The 17,182-nt window shown below is 46.2% G+C and overlaps 1 protein-coding gene and 1 pseudogene across 1 annotated transcript in view; one reads left to right on the top strand and one right to left on the bottom strand.

Moving 5' to 3' along the window:
- Nucleotides 1-17,182, bottom strand: part of LOC141192283 (gastrula zinc finger protein XlCGF66.1-like) — a 364,897-nt gene that overhangs the window by 193,141 nt on the left and 154,574 nt on the right. The window lies entirely within an intron of this gene.
- The window catches only part of LOC141192277 (uncharacterized), a 58,432-nt pseudogene that overhangs the window by 10,324 nt on the left and 30,926 nt on the right, over nt 1-17,182 (top strand).

Here is a 17,182-nt window from a genome sequence, read left to right as displayed (position 1 = left end):
AGGGGCATAATGGGGGTATTACACTGTGTGGGGGCATCATACATACTGTATAAGGGGCATAATGGGGGCATTACACTGCGTGGGGGCATCATACATCCTGCATAAGGGGCATAATGGGGGAATCACACATCCTGCATAAGGGGCATAATGGGGGCATTACACTGTGTGGGGGGCATCACACATCCTGCATAAGGGGCATAATGGGGGCATCATACATCCTGCATAAGGGGCATAATGGGGGCATTACACTGTGGGGGGCATAATACATCCTGCATAAGGGGCATAATGGGGACATTACACTGTGTGGGGGCATCATACATACTGCATAAGGGGCATAATGGGGCATTACACTGTGTGGGGGCATCATACATCCTGCATAAGGGGCATAATGGGGCCATCATACATCCTGCATAAGGGGCATAATGGGGCCATTACATTGTGTGGGGGCATCATACATACTGCATAAGGGGCATAATTGGGGGCATTACACTGTGTGGGGGTATCATACATACTGCATAAGGGGCATAATGGGGGCATTACACTGTGTGGGGGCATCATACATCCTGCATGAGGGGCATAATGGGGGCATTACACTGTGTGGGGGCGTCATACATCCTGCATAAGGGGCATAATGGGGACATTACACTGTGTGGGGGCATCATACATCCTGCATAAGGGGTATAATGGGGGCATTACACTGTGGGGGGCATCATACATCCAGCATGAGGGGCATAATGGGGGCATTACACTGTGTGGGGGCATCATACATCCTGCATAAGGGTCATAATGGGGGCATCATACATCCTGCATAAGGGGCATAATGGGGGCATTACACTGTGTGGGGCATCATATATACTGTATAAGGGGCATAATGGGGGCATTACACTGTGTGGGGGCATCATACATACTGCATAAGGGGCATAATGGGGCCATCATACATCCTGCATAAGGGGCATAATGGGAGCATTACACTGTGTGGGGGCGTCATACATACTGCATAAGGGGCATAATGGGGGCATTACACTGTGTGGGGGCATCATACATCCTGCATAAGGGGTATAATGGGGGCATTACACTGTGGGGGGCATCATACATCCAGCATGAGGGGCATAATTGGGGCATTACACTGTGGGGGCATCATACATCCTGCATAAGGGGCATAATGGGGGCATTACACTGTGGGGGCATCATACATACTGCATAAGGGGCATAATGGGGGCATTACACTGTGTGGGGGCATCATACATACTGCATAATGGGGCCATCATACATCCTGCATAAGGGGCATAATGGGGTCATTACACCGTGTGGGGGCATCATACATACTGCATAAGGGGCATAATGGGGGCATTACACTGCGTGGGGGCATCATACATACTGCATGAGGGGCATAATGGGGGCATTACACTGTGTGGGGGCGTCATACATACTGCATAAGGGGCATAATGGGGACATTTCACTGTGTGGGGGCATCATACATCCTGCATAAGGGGTATAATGGGGGCATTACACTGTGGGGGGCATCATACATCCAGCATGAGGGGCATAATGGGGGCATTACACTGTGTAGGGGCATCATACATCCGGCATAAGGGGCATAATGGGGGCATCATACATCCGGCATAAGGGGCATAATGGGGGCATTACACTGTGTGGGGGCATCATACATCCTGCATAAGGGTCATAATGGGGGCATCATACATCCTGCATAAGGGGCATAATGGGGGCATTACACTGTGTGGGGCATCATATATACTGCATAAGGGGCATAATGGGGGCATTACACTGTGGGGGCATCATACATCCTGCATAAGGGGCATAATGGGGACATTACACTGTGTGGGGGGCATCATACATCCTGCATAAGGGGCATAGTGGGGGCATTACACTGTGGGGGCATCATACATCCTGCATGGGGCATAATGGGGGCATTACACTGTGTGGGGGCATCATACATCCTGCATAAGGGGCATAATGGGGGCATTACACTGTGGGGGCATCATACATCCTGCATAAGGGGCATAATGGGGGCATTACACTGTGTGGGGGCATCATACATACTGCATAAGGGGCATAATGGGGGCATTACACTGTGTGGGGGGCATCATACATACTGCATAAGGGGCATAATGGGGGCATTACACTGTGGGGCAGTAAAGGGGTCCTGTACTATGAGAACAATACGTTTCCCCCCTTCCTGTCTCCATAGTTGGGTCGTATGTATCTATTACAGGAAACAGAACAAAAACCTTATGATTCTTATAAAGGGGCAACACAAGACCCCAAAAGAGTCTCGGTGCTGAAGGGGTTAATGCCCCCTGCGTCCAGTAATGGGGTCTCCACATACCTCCACCTGCAGAGCCGCCACCACATATATGGCTGCTCTGTGCGCACAGGAGCTGTGATGAGGTCACAGGAGGGGAGGAGTCAGGGGTCACATGATCAGGGGCCTCAGTGGATGCAGGACTCTGCTGTGCTGGTTGTCATGGTGCTGGATGAGCTGAAGTTTATGTGTGGGGTCAGGAGGGGTTTACAGTGTGGATGTAGCAGAGCCGCGTGTGTACGAGGTGTACGGAGCAGAGCCGCGTGTGTACGAGGTGTACGGAGCGGAGCCGCGTGTGTACGAGGTGTACGGAGCAGAGCCGTGTGTACGAGGTGTACGGAGCTGAGCCGCGTGTGTACGAGGTGTACGGAGCGGAGCCGCGTGTGTACGAGGTGTACGGAGCGGAGCCGTGTGTACGAGGTGTACGGAGCAGAGCCGCGTGTGTACGAGGTGTACGGAGCGGAGCCGCGTGTGTACGAGGTGTACGGAGCGTAGCCGTGTGTGTACGAGGTGTACGGAGCGGAGCCGCGTGTGTACGAGGCGTACGGAGCAGAGCCGCGTGTGTACGAGGTGTACGGAGCGGAGCCGCGTGTGTACGAGGTGTACGGAGCGGAGCCGCGTGTGTACGAGGTGTACGGAGCGGAGCCGCGTGTGTACGAGTTGTACGGAGCCGTGTATGTACGAGGCGTACGGAGCGGAGCCGGGCGTGTACGAGGCGTACGGAGCGGAGCCGGGCGTGTACGAGGCGTGCGGAGCGGAGCCGCGTGTGTACGAGGCGTACGGAGCGGAGCCGGGCGTGTACGAGGCGTACGGAGCGGAGCCGGGCGTGTACGAGGCGTGCGGAGCGGAGCCGCGTGTGTACGAGGCGTACTGAGCGGAGCCGCGCGTGTACGAGGCGTACTGAGCGGAGCCGCGCGTGTACGAGGCGTACGGAGCGGAGCCGTGTGTGTACGAGGCGTGCGGAGCGGAGCCGGGCGTGTACGAGGCTTGCGGAGCGGAGCCGCGCGTGTACGAAGCTTGCTGAGCCGGGTGTGTATGAGGTGTGCGGAGCGGATGCTGCCCCTCTCCAGGAGCGATCACAGCAGCATGCACGGCATGAGACTTTCTTGTACTACACAGACTGTCCTGACAGAACACAGCTCGTCAGGACACAGCCCCGACCTCCAGCGACAGCCGGACAGTCCCATTGGATCGGGGACGGTTGGGGGGTTTCTGTATATAAGTTGTGTGTGATAATTGTAGAATTATTAATGTCTCAGCATAAAAGGATGTGCCTGAGTGTTTGTGCCGGGGTCCACATGCATGGAGGGGGTTGAGGCGGTGCTGGCTGTATTATGCAGACGGCATCTGCCTGTAACAGTAGTAACCAGAAACTACTAGAAACTCTGCACCAAAATGAAGCAAATCCTTATTCTGGGACCTTCGCCTTGTACGTAACACCCCCGGATCCGGTACAAGCCGGGCAGATGGTCTCATTCATGTCATTTTCTGCTTAAGGTTCTGCGGTTTTCTGGCCAACTATAAAAAAGAAAAAGCGTAAAACAATATTTGTTTCTGCTGCATTGACATAAGTACAATCTTTCAGTATATATAAATCTATTACACGTCGGGTCAATGCTGTAAAGGACAGTAAAGTGCCAGAAACTTGTAACTACTGATCTCTCCACAAGAAAAAGCCGACAACTCCATCAATGGTATCATTTTATAAAATTAGGTCTTTGCAAGATGAAAATGGTCTCACAAACCACATTTTTTTTTAAATGTTCATAAAAAAACCCAAACAAACAAAAATAATAACCTTACTTTGATTTTTTCCCCATTTTTCAATACTTTATGTGGTAAATTGAATATTGTCATTCCAAAGAGCAACTAGTCCCACAAAACACAAGCCCTCCGTCTATGTTAATGAAAAAACAAAGTTATATTTTTTGGGAAAAAGGGAAAGAAAAAAACAAAAAATTGGTCTTGTCAGAATAATGTAATTGCTATATATATACAGTACAGACCAAAAGTTTGGACACACCTCATTTAAAGATTTTTCTGTATTTTCATGACTATGAAAATTGTACAATCACACTGAAGGCATCAAAACTATGAATTAACACGTGGAATTATATACTTAACAAAAAAGTGTGAAACAACTGAAAATATGTCTTATAATCTAGGTTCTTCAAAGTAGCCACCTTTTGCTTTGATGACTGCTTTGCACACTCTTGGCATTCTCTTGATGAGCTTCAAGAGGTAGTCACCGGAAATGGTTTTCACTTCACAGGTGTGCCCTGTCAGGTTTAATAAGTGGCATTTCTTGCTTTCTAAATGGGGTTGGGACCATCAGTTGTGTTGTGCAGAAGTCAGGTGGATACACAGCTGATAGTCCTACTGAATAGACTGTTAGAATTTGTATTATGGCAAGAAAAAAGCAGCTAAGTAACGAAAAACGAGTGGCCATCATTACTTTAAGAAATGAAGGTCAGTCAGTGTGAAAAATTGGGAAAACTTTGAAAGTGTCCCCAAGTGCAGATGCAAAAACCATCAAGCACTACAAAGAAACTGGCTCACATGAGGACCGCCCCAGGAAAGGAAGACCAAGAGTCACCTCTGCTTCTGAGGATAACTTTATCCGAGTCACCATCCTCAGAAATCGCAGGTTAACAGCAGCTCAGATTAGAGACCAGGTCAATGCCACACAGAGTTCTAGCAGCAGACACATTTCTTCAAGAGGAGACTTTGTGCAGCAGGCCTTCATGGTAAAATAGCTGCTAGGAAACCACTGCTAAGGACAGGCAACAAGCAGAAGAGACTTGTTTGGGCTAAAGAACACAAGTAATGGTCATTAGACCAGTGGAAATCTGTGCTTTGGTCTGTTGAGTCCATATTTGAGATCTTTGGTTCCAACCACCGTGTCTTTGTGCGACGCAGAAAAGGTGAACGGATGGACTCTACATGCCTGGTTCCCACCGTGAAGCATGGAGGAGGAGGTGTGATGGTGTGGGGGTGCTTTGCTGGTGACACTGTTGGGGATTTATTCAAAATTGAAGGCATACTGAACCAGCATGGCTACCACAGCATCTTGCAGCGGCATGCTATTCCATCCGGTTTGCGTTTAGTTGGACCATCATTTATTTTTCAACAGGATAATGACCCCAAACACACCTCCAGGCTGTGTAAGGGCTATTTGACCAAGAGGGAGAGTGATGGGGTGCTATGCAAGATGACCTGGCCTCCACAGTCACCAGACCTGAACCCAATCGAGATGGTTTGGGTGAGCTGGACCGCAGAGTGAAGGCAAAAGGGCCAACAAGTGCTAAGCATCTCTGGGAACTCCTTCAAGATTGTTGGAAGACCATTTCCGGTGACTACCTCTTGAAGCTCATCAAGAGAATGCAAGAGTGTGCAAAGCAGTCATCAAAGCAGAAGGTGGCTACTTTGAAGTACCTAGAATATAAGACATATTTTCAGTTGTTTCACACTTTTTTGTTAAGTATATAATTCCACATGTGTTAATTCATAGTTTTGATGCCTTCAGTGTGAATGTACAATTTTCAAAGTCATGAAAATACAGAAAAATCTTAAAATGAGAAGGTGTGTCCAAACTTTTGGTCTGTACTGTATATATATTTAAAATTGAATAATTTTACCCCAAAATTGTGATCTGTTATAATATTATCATTCTTCATGCGAGATTAATCATTAGTCTGTAGATAAATCCAAACATCTGGGAGATGTAGAACAATATATCTCTGATTCTCCTCTGCCAGGATAAGCGCGTCCTTTCTGTCCTTTCTGTGATGGAGAAAACGCTTGAAAGATTCAGAAAGTCCGATGAGTTTTTGGAGCTTATTGTAAAGGGCCTTAATGACGACCTGGGAAAGAAACCACCAGAAACAAAGGATCCAACCAGGTAAGTTCTAATTATCCCGTCTGATAAAATGATCAGCTTTATTTCCATGGGATTGTTCTGTAGAAGAGATGGGACCTGCAGCATTTTGATCCTGAACTTCACTATGTATAGATGTAGCAAAGCTTAATGTCACAATTCACACACCGCATTGATAAATTGTCTCAGAAGGTTAGCTCTCATAACAGAATTAAGATCACTTATAGTGGAACTAAACTTACAATTTGTTTTCAGAATTGTGAAAATTATGGCACTTTGCAAAGCACTTCATTAGTTTCTTTGGCGTCATATCCATAAAATGATGATATTAAAGTGGCCTCCAGACCCTGCTTTTCCCCAGTGCAGGAGCGTTGCTAGGGTCCTAAGAGATCAGGGACCCCAGCCCCAAAGTACGTTTCCCCTATAACCTCCCTGCCACTTAAAAGAGGATTTATACATATATAATTACAGTATACCACTGTTACTAATCTAAAATACACTATACAAAGACCAATATTCCCAAAATTACTACTATACAAGGCCAAAATGATCCTGCTACACAATGTCCTCTACCATCACCACCACACAGCGAGTCCATATATGAGAGAAAACCCCGCAGGGTAAAAGACCATCAAAGGAGTCCAGGGAGTATAAAATCTATCATATTTATTCAGCAATAGAAAAATAGGATGATGGGGGAAGGGACACAACACATATGTGATTGTTAGACGTGTAAGCGAAAAAAAGCAAGGCACGCAAGGAAGGGGCCATTCCAGGTATAATGGCTGTCTATAGTATCATCATGGGTGTACTAAAATATCCCAAAATAGACACCGCATATATTCCACTGGGGGCAACAGTCATCATATGCAGGTGCATCTCACTAAATTAGAATATCATCAAAAAGTTAATTTATTTGAGTTCTTCAATACAAAAAGTGAAACTCCTATATTATATAGAGTCATTACAGACAGAGAGATCTATTTCAAGTGTTTATTTCTGTTAATGTTGATGATTATGGCTTACAGCCAATGAAAACACTAAAGTCATTATCTCAGTAAATTAGAATAATTAACAAAAAACTCCTGCAACGGCTTCTTAAGTGTTTAAAAATGTCCCATAGTCTGTTTCAGTAGGCTCCACAATCATGGGGAAGACTGCTGACTTGACAAATGCCAAGAAGGCAGTCACTGACACCATCCATTAGATCCCAGAGTTCCAATTTTCCTTTGGAAATCAAGGTCCCAGAGTCTGGAGGAAGAGTGAAGAGGTCACAATCCAAGCTGCTGGAGGTCTAGTGTGAAGTTTCCACAATCAGTGATGGTTTGGGGAGCCATGTCATCTGCTGGTGTAGGTCCACTGTGTTTTATCAAGAACAAAGTCAGCGCCGCCATCTACGAGGAAATTTTACAGCACTTCATGCTTCCCTCTGCCGACAAGCTTTTTGGAGATGGAAATTTCATTCTCCAGCAGGACTTGGCACCTGTCCACACTGCCAAAAGTACCAATACCTGGTTTACACACAACAGTATCACTCTGCTTAATTGGTCAGCTAACTCACATGCCCTTAACCCCATAGAGAATCTATTATAGAGAAACTATGGGGTATTGTCAAGAGGAAGATGAGAGACACCAAACCCAACAATGCAGACGAGCTGAAGGCTGCTATCAAAGCAACCTGGGCTTCCATAACACCTCAGCAGGGCCACAGGCTGATCGCCTCCATGCCACGCCGCATTGATGCAGTAATTGATGCAAAAGGAGCCCTGACCAAGTATGAGGGCATTTACTGAACATACATTTCAGTAGACCAACATTTCGGATTTTAAAAACATTTTTCAAGCTGATGTTATAAAGTATTTTAATTTACTGAGATAATGACTTTTGTGATTTCATTGGCTGTAAGCTATAATCAGTGGCGTACCGCCAATGGTGGCAGGCCACACCACTGCTATGGGGCCCGTGAGCCTCGGGGGAGCGAGGAGGATAGGTGAGTATTGGGGGGGTAGGAGGTTGCGGCGACGGAGGAGCGGGCACACGCAGTAGCGGCTGCTGTAGCTACCACGTGTGCCCGCTGCTAAAGGGACATGAATATTCCCTCTTCTCCACTTCCATGGGCGTGGAGAAGAGGGAATATTCATTCTCTTTAGTAGCGGGCACGGAGGAGCGCTGAGCCGTGGCTCCTGCTTACAGTGCCCGCTACTAAAGAGAATGCATATTCACTCTTGTCAACGCTCATAGTCCCAGTGTGGAGAGGAGTGAATATGCCGGCAGCAGCAGCTCACCTCGGCAACTAGGAGCACGCGCTGCTCAGATACCAACATGAGCTGCTGGCAGACAGAAGACAGCAGCTCTGGAGCAGAGGTGAGGAAGGAAGGTGAGTATAAGTGTTTATTTTTTGTGTGTGCAGTGATGGGGCCACACATACCAGGATTGGGGGGTGAGGAGGCTATACATACCAGGATTGCGGGATGAGGGGGCCATGCATACCAGGATTGGGGGATGAGGGGCCACACATACCAGGATTGTTGGATGAGAAGGCCACACATACCATTCCTGACCCCATTTCTGGCGATTGGATATTTCCCTGGATCTCATGTATCCTGCTGCATATTGCTGTATATAACATAGGCTTACGTCATGTGAACAATGGCCAAATAGCTGTTGGCTGAGAACTCGTCCTGTATGATAAAATCTGCGATGGAGGTTCCTAATACGGCTTCCAACGAAGATGTGAAATCATCCAAATGTGTATAAGAACTAGCAAGTGATAAAGGAGACAATGGCTGGTAGGTAATAAGTCATTACCTGTGTGCCAATATCTTCTTCTGGAAGACTTCAAGATATCATGTATTACATATTACATATTATTCTGAAAGAGCACCATGTAATACCACATGTGTCCTGGAGAGGCCACTACGTCCAGCAAAACACAGCTGATTGCTGAGGGGGTTCACTGCCGGACCCCGACTATCAACTGATCGCCTGCAAGTCCTCATTTGGGGGCAGGAGTTGTTCACACTTGGCATATTTTGTGATTCATGAGGGGAGGACAGTAGCCGGATATAGACTTTTTCTATAAAGTCAGATTAAAGGGGTTTTCAGGAATGTTTTTATGTAATATATAGGAGGTTCCCAGTGGTAGAGAAAACACACAGAGCTTTACTTTCTCCTGCTGCTCCAGCTCTGGATCTTCAGCGCTTCCTGTGCTCTATTGTGACAGGCTGCAGGGGTGATGGGTCAACTTCAGCACACATCATTGCTGCAGCCAATCACTGAGCTTAGAAGCTCTGTCAGCGTGGCCACTGAGCCAAGTGATTGGCTGCAGAGCTGCAGTCATGATGTCACCCTTGAAGCCAGTGACTAAAGATCAGCGGCAGCGGTGAAGTGCTGGAACTGGAGCAGGAGGTAGTAAAGCTTCATCTGTTCTACTTAAGTGACGATTTATAGGATTTATATTTAAGTGATGAAAAATAATTCAGAAATTTGTAAAAAAAATAATAAAAATAATTTGCTTGTGTCGCCACTTTCCGAGATCCGAAAGCCGTGGCGTTTCCATGTTTCGGGAATGGGGCTGCGTGAGGGCTAGTTTTTTGCACCCCAAACTGATGGTTATATTGATATCATTTTGGGGTATATACAATGTTTTGATTGTCTGTTATGATATATTTTTTTCTTGTTGCAACGACTGAAAATCTGTAATTCTGGCATTTTATTTAATGTTCTAGTTACGCCGTATACTAAATGGATTAATTTATTTTATATTTTGATGGATCTGACTTTTACCAACGCAGCGATACCAAATATGTGTATTTTTTAAATGTTTTATATTTCTTAATTTTTAATGGGGGGAAAACTGGGATGATTTGAACTTTTATACTTTTTTCATTTTTTTTTACTTTTCACTGTATTTGTTAGTCTCTTTAGGGGGCTTGAACCTGCAATCATTTGATTGCTTGTGCTATATACAGCATTGCTATATATAGCAGAAATCACGATCTCCTATGAACACTAGCAACAGGCTGGCTGTCACAGGAATACAGTGATGACAGGCAGTGTGCAGTGATGGGGCCACACATACCAGGATTGGGGGGTGAGGGGGCCATGCATACCAGGATTGGGGGTTGAGGGGGCCACACATACCAGGATTGGGGGATGAGAAGGCCACACATACCAGGATTGGGGGATGAAGAGGCCATACATATCAGGATTGGGGAATGAGGGGGCCACACATACCAGGATTGGGGGATGAGGGGGCCACGAATACCAGGATTGGGGGATGAGGGGGGGGCACGCATACCAGGATTGGGGGATGATGGGTGCCATGCATACCAGGATTGAGGATGAGGGGGGCCCTATATACCAGGATTGGGGGATGAGGGGTGCCATACATACCAGGATTGGTGATGAGGGGTGCCATACATACCAGGATGGTGAAATTTTCCAGTAGCTGCTGCATTTCCCACCCTAGGCTTATACTCAACTCAATACGTTTTCCCAGTTTTTTTGTGGTAAAATTAGGGGCCTCGGCTTATACTCGGGTCGTCTTATTTAAAACATACGGTATTTTAAAATCAGTGAGTACGTGGTGCCCATAATACGGCAGGACTGTGTGGTGCATTATACTATATGGGGGCTGCATTTTACCCTTTGGGGTGTGAAATATACTGTATGGAGGACTATGGGGAGTGCAATATATTCTATCGAGGACCATGGGAAGTTCATTATACTATATGGAGGATTATGGGGGGTGCATTATACTATATGGAGGATTTTGGAGGGTGTATTATACTATATGGAGGATTATGGGTGGCATATTATACTATATGGAAGTCTATGTGGGGCCATTATGATATTTTGGGGGCTATTTGGGGGGCTGTTATACTGTATGAAAGCAATTATACGGTGTGAAGGTTTGTATGGGGTCCATCATACTGTTTGGAGGGCTGTGTGGGGCCATTATACTGTTTGGAGGGCTGTGTGGGGCCATTATACTGTTTGGAGGGCTAGTGTGGGCCATTATACTGTATGTAGGCCCATTATACTGTATGGAGGGCTGTGTGGGGGTCACAGTTGGGTGAATCATACTGTGTTAAGGTCACCATACTTTGCCTTGGGAGTTGAAGTGGGGTACAATAAGGTCATTATACTGTTCATGTAGAGGCTAATGTGGAGGAATGCACCATGGGGGTATCATACTGTGTTTGGGGGGCACTTTTATTGGCATCATACTTCATGGGGGCAATGAAAGAGGGATCTAGGACTTCAGTAGGAGGAACATTAGAAAAACGAAGTAAAGGCTGGAAAGTTGTGAGATCGGCTCTTCTGTGACACAGACAAATATTTCTTTATTTTTTTGGTGGGGGGGGGTCCAATTAGAGCTTCTGCTATGGGGCCTCATGATTTCTATGTGCGCCCCTGGCCATAATCATCAACATTAACAGAAATAAACACTTGAAATAGATCACTTTGATTGTAATGACTTTATATAATATATGAGTTTCATTTTCAGCATTGAAGAACTAAAATAAATAAACTTTTTGATGATATTCTAATTTAGTGAGATGCACCTGTATATATAAGGGGTGTGGGTGCCATCATACTATAAGGGGCTATAGGAGTCATCATGCTATATATGAGGGGCAGTGGGGCCATCATATTATATAAAATGGGGAGTGGGTGCCAGAATACAGTTTATAAGGGGCTGTGGGGCCATCATACAGTATAAAGGGAGCTGTAGGGGCCATAATATAATGTACAAGTGGGTGTGGGGGCCATCATACAGTATATATTGGGCAGTGGGGCCATCATACAGTACTGTATATATGGGGCTGTGAGGGCCATTATACAGGATATAGGGAGTTGTAGGGACCATCATGCCAGTTATAAGGAGTTGTAGAGACCATCATACAGTGCATAGAGAGCTGTGGGGACCATCAGACAATGCATAGGGAGCTGTGGAGACCATCATACAGTGCATAGGGAGATGTGGGGACCATTATGCAGTGCATAAGGAGCTGTGGGGACCATTTTGCAGTGCATAGCGAGCTGTAGGGACCATTATGCGGTGCATAGGGACATGTGGGGACCATCATACAGGGCATAGCGAGCTGTGGGGACCATTATGCAGGGCATAGGGAGTTGTGTGGACCATCATACAGAGCGTAGGGAGCTGTGGGGACTATCATACAGTATATAAGGAGTTGTGGGGACCATCATACAGTGTACAAGGAGCCGTGGGGACCATCATACAGTGTACAAGGAGCCGTGGGGACCATCATACAGTGCATAAGGAGCTGCAGTGACCATCATACAGTGCGTATACAGCTGTGGGGACCATCAGACAATGCATAGGGAGCTGTGGAGACCATTATACAGTGCCTAAGGAGCTGTGGGGACCATCATACAGTGCATAGGGAGATGTGGGGACCATCATACAGGGCATAGGGAGCTGTGGGGACCATTATGCAGTGCATAGGGAGCTGTGGGGACCATCATACCGAGCGTAGGGAGCTGCGGGGACCATCATACAGTACATAAGGAGCCGTGGGGACCATCATTCAGTGCATAAGGAGCTGCGGGGACCATCATACAGTGCGTAGAGAGCTATGAGGACCATCATACAATGCATAGGGAGCTGTGAAGACCATCATACAGTGCATAGGGCACTGTGAGGACCATCATGCAGAGCGTAGGGAGCTGTGGGGACCATCATACAGAGCATAGGGAGCTGTGGGGACCATCATACAGGGCATAGGGAGCTGTGGGGACCATCATACAGTGTCTAGGGAGCTGTGGGGACCCTCATACGGTATCTAAGGAGCTGTGGGGATCATCATACAGTGCGTAGGGAGCTGTTAGGACCATCATACAGTGTCTAGGGAGCTGTGGGGACCATCATGCAGTGTATAGGGATCTGTGGGGACCATCATACAGTGAATAGGGAGCTGTGGGGACCATCATACAGTGTGCAGTGAGCTGTGGGACTATCATACACTATACAGGGTGCTATGGGGGCACTCTGGACATTATTTCTTTTAAATGGGTGCATCATCAGAAATTTCTTCTTTCACCACCCCGAAATCATCGTCCATAGACTTGAAGAAGAACTTTGTAGTTGGGTGTAGTTTGATTGTGGCTTTAAGGGGGCATTATTACTTATAGGGGATACTCAACGGTATTTGTTGCTTGGAGGGAACACTTCAGATATTGAAACTTTCATAAGAGCATATCTGGCATTATTACTTGCTAGGCAGCACAGTGGGGTCTTTACTACTTTCTATGGGACGCTATTATTTTGATAGGTCCCCTCTATCTGGCACACAGTCTTTGTAGCATTAATTGGTGGAGGGTAATCATAGTAATGACATAATTTTTGAAGTATTGAGGTTCCTATTCCATGTCGGAGGAGCAGGCAGCATGGGGAGGTTGTGCAGGGTGGGAATAGATGGGGATGGTGCTGGAAATGTGAGAAGTCAGATGGTCTTTGTACAGTGTGTTTTTTATGTAGAGGCAATGGTCATATCATAATACTATGCACTCACTGTGTAGTGTTGATGGTAGAGGGCATTGTTTAGCGGGATTATTATTGCCTTGTATAGAAGTAATTTTGGGAATATTGGTCTTTCAGTTGTGTATTTTAGGTTAGCAACAATGGTGTACTGTAATTATATATGTATAGGTCCTCTTTTAAGTGGCTGGGAGGTTGTATGGGGAAGCACCTACTTTGGGGCTTTGGCCCCTGATCTTTTAGGACCCTAGCAACGTCCCGGCATACAAGGGATATCGCGGGGCACAAAGTGTTCTGGACGTTTCCTTTACAGTATGAAGCATTTTCCACACAGTATCCTTCCTCTGTAATATACTCCAGGACTGGTGAGGCGCACTGTCGCTCCCTATTTCTCCATAACTCGGCCTCAGCACTGCAGTGCTGATCAGCAGGTCTGCTTACTTGTTCTTCGGTTTCGCGCACTGTCTTCCACTACTGGCGCCCTTGAACCCTTGCACTCGTGACTCCCACTAGTACATCATATTCAGTGCTGCTTTGGGGTCCGTAACTCGGCGTCCAATCCAAGGACCCTTCTCTGTAAGGCCACTCTGTCTCATCTGTCCAATTAAGTCGGGTGCACTTCATGGCCGCCTCATATAGAATGAATGGAGCAGCATTTTAGCATGCGGACCACCGTTCCAATCTAAAGGGGATGAAGGTTCCTGTAGATTGGAGCTTGTTTTCATTGGACAACCCCTTTAATTTTTCACACACTGTTTCTGCATTTAAGTCTATTTTTTTGGTAAATATTCGATGACCTGGTGTAATTTGTGATGTGTTGTTCTTCACCTGAGGTTGTATTGACCTCATTTTATAACTTCTAAGCATCAGACTTTTTTTTAATATATCCTGAATAGAACACAATAGAATTGTATGGAAAACATTATTGTGTTCTTCACAATTCAAGGCAACGTGTCCTTATGAGATCTTTTTCTTGAAGGTATATGGCCCTCAGGTTCTTTATCACCATGCAATCTGAAGAGCCAACTTAGACTAAGAGTGGCCACCACTGGGCATACACCATGGTGCAGCAAGGGCTAGCAATCTGTCCCTCCAATTGTGTGGGTACTTATTGCTTAGGGAATGTCAGTCCAATTCTTCTTTTTAAGAGGGTTCACTGTCTGTGCATCTCTGTGCCCGAAGAATATTAACCTGGTGTTACTGTATTACTGCTGTTCCAAGTGGCAAGCACATGGTTCTCTTAGAGACAGGACCCTTGTTTAAACCCAAGTAGACTTGAATTGGAAAGGCCACTGGTCTGGACCAGGACTCTGGTTGTGTACGGTGATGGCGGCATGCACGGTTTCTATGTACGTGTCTGTGTGTAGTCAGAAAAGCATTTCAGTGGTAGCCTAATAACTGCAAGGACCGACGGAGGTGTTGGACAAAGGTAAACGAGTGGCTGCAGAACGGTTGGTAAATGTGGCCACTTCATGGGAATATTGGCCACTGATGACTGAGGCCTCCCTCCTGGTTTGGTCCTGGAGCCCCCCGGCCACTTGTTGAACATCTTTCCTGTTTTTTACTGTTACACAAGACCCTGTGTCTCCTGTATTCTGCGGCTGCGTCCCGTTCTTCAGTCTTCTTTCTGTAGCATGGTGTGTACGACGTCCTGGATACAATGTTACTGCTCCATCACAGACGAAACCCCAGAACAATTGTCATGGAATTTGGTACCAGAGTTCTCTCTGTGTATGGAGCCCCCATATTTTGTGATTACTCTTATCATTCTCACTGTGTAAGGTGAAATCCAGGAAAAAAAAACACACAAAACAATATATATATATAATTAATTTTTTTATTGAAATAGCAGTAAGCAACATTGTAATGAAAATATTACTGGTCCTTTAAGAAATTAAACTATGGTCACAGTCACTCTCAGATTGGCCCCGGTGGAGACCACAAAACGAGCTGCGGTCATTGGGGACCACCTGAGAGTCAGTGGGACCCAAAGATCCAGAAGAAGGCAAAGAAACCCCCCCAAAAGAATTCTGATTCAGGGGGGAAAAAAATTCCTTCCTGACCCCATTTCTGGCGATTGGATATTTCCCTGGATCTCGTGTATCCTGCTGCATATTGCTGTATATAACATAGGCTTACGTCATGTGAACAATGGCCAAATAGCTGTTGGCTGAGAACTCGTCCTGTATGATAAAATCTGCGATGGAGGTTCCTAATACGGCTTCCAACGAAGATGTGACATCATCCAAATGTGTATAAGAACTAGCGAGTGATAAAGGAGACAATGGCTGGTAGGTAATAAGTCATTACCTGTCTGCCAATATCTTCTTCTGGAAGACTTCAAGATATCATGTATTACATATTACATATTATTCTGAAAGAGCACCATGTAATACCACATGTGTCCTGGAGAGGCCACTACGTCCAGCAAAACACAGCTGATTGCTGAGGGTATTCACTGCCAGACCCCCGACTATCAACTGATCGCCTGCATGTCCTCATTTGGGGACAGGAGTTGTTCACACTTGGCATATTTTGTGATTCATGAGGGGAGGACAGTAGCCGGATAGAGACTTTTTCTATAAAGTCAGATTAAAGGGGTTTTCAGGAATGTTTTTATGTAATATATAGGAGGTTCCCAGTGGTAGAGAAAACACACAGAGATTTACCTCCGAAGCCCACAGGCTGCAAAAAGTGAACCCTGAAGCCATAGGGCTGCAAAAAGTGAACCCAGAAGCCGTACGGCTGCAACAGAGTGAGGCCAGAAGCCGTACGGCTGACAAAGTAAACCTCATTAATGGCCGCCATAAAAATCCACTTCTTCTTTTTCTTCCGGCATCATCCAGGATCAGATCCACAGATTACTGCTTTATACCGGAATCAGTGATTGTATTATTACATAGAATTATTGATGACGTTACATCTTCTCATCTTCTTCTCATTCAGGTCTCTACAATATCGGATCCTCTCAGTGAAGATCTTCTATAGAAGAGAATTTTCCTCGAAGGATAGGGAGCGAGACAAGATGGCGGAGAGGATATTCCACCTCACCCTAGAGATCCTCTTCCGGCTTACTGGAGAGGTGAGAGATTCTGATGACGTCACATTACATCATTCTTATCTATGGGAATAACAGATGGACAGAACTGGAGAGGTGAGGACTCTGGAAATGTCTGGAGGGAGATTTAATAATGTGTCTCTCCATAACCAGGATTACACAGTAGTGAAGAAGACCTCTAGTGAGCGCTGTCAGGACCCTGTGTCTGAGGGATGGGGAAGACCCCTGAGCCCAATCACAGGACCTCCATCTCACCCCCTGATACATGAGGATATCAATGACCAGAAGATCCTAGAACTCACCTACAAGATGATTGAGCTGCTGACTGGAGAGGTGACACTGCTGGGAATGCTGGGACATTATACAGTAACGCTATGGAGGGATCGGGGGGATGACGGTATCATTGTATGTGTC

The sequence above is a fragment of the Phyllobates terribilis genome, unplaced genomic scaffold (assembly GCF_046119375.1).
Source record: "Phyllobates terribilis strain yellow unplaced genomic scaffold, ASM4611937v1 Scaffold_56__1_contigs__length_8794411, whole genome shotgun sequence".
Lineage (NCBI taxonomy): Eukaryota > Metazoa > Chordata > Amphibia > Anura > Dendrobatidae > Phyllobates > Phyllobates terribilis.
The sequence above is the reverse complement of the archived record's forward strand: the minus strand, read 5'-3'. Positions and strand labels throughout refer to the sequence as shown.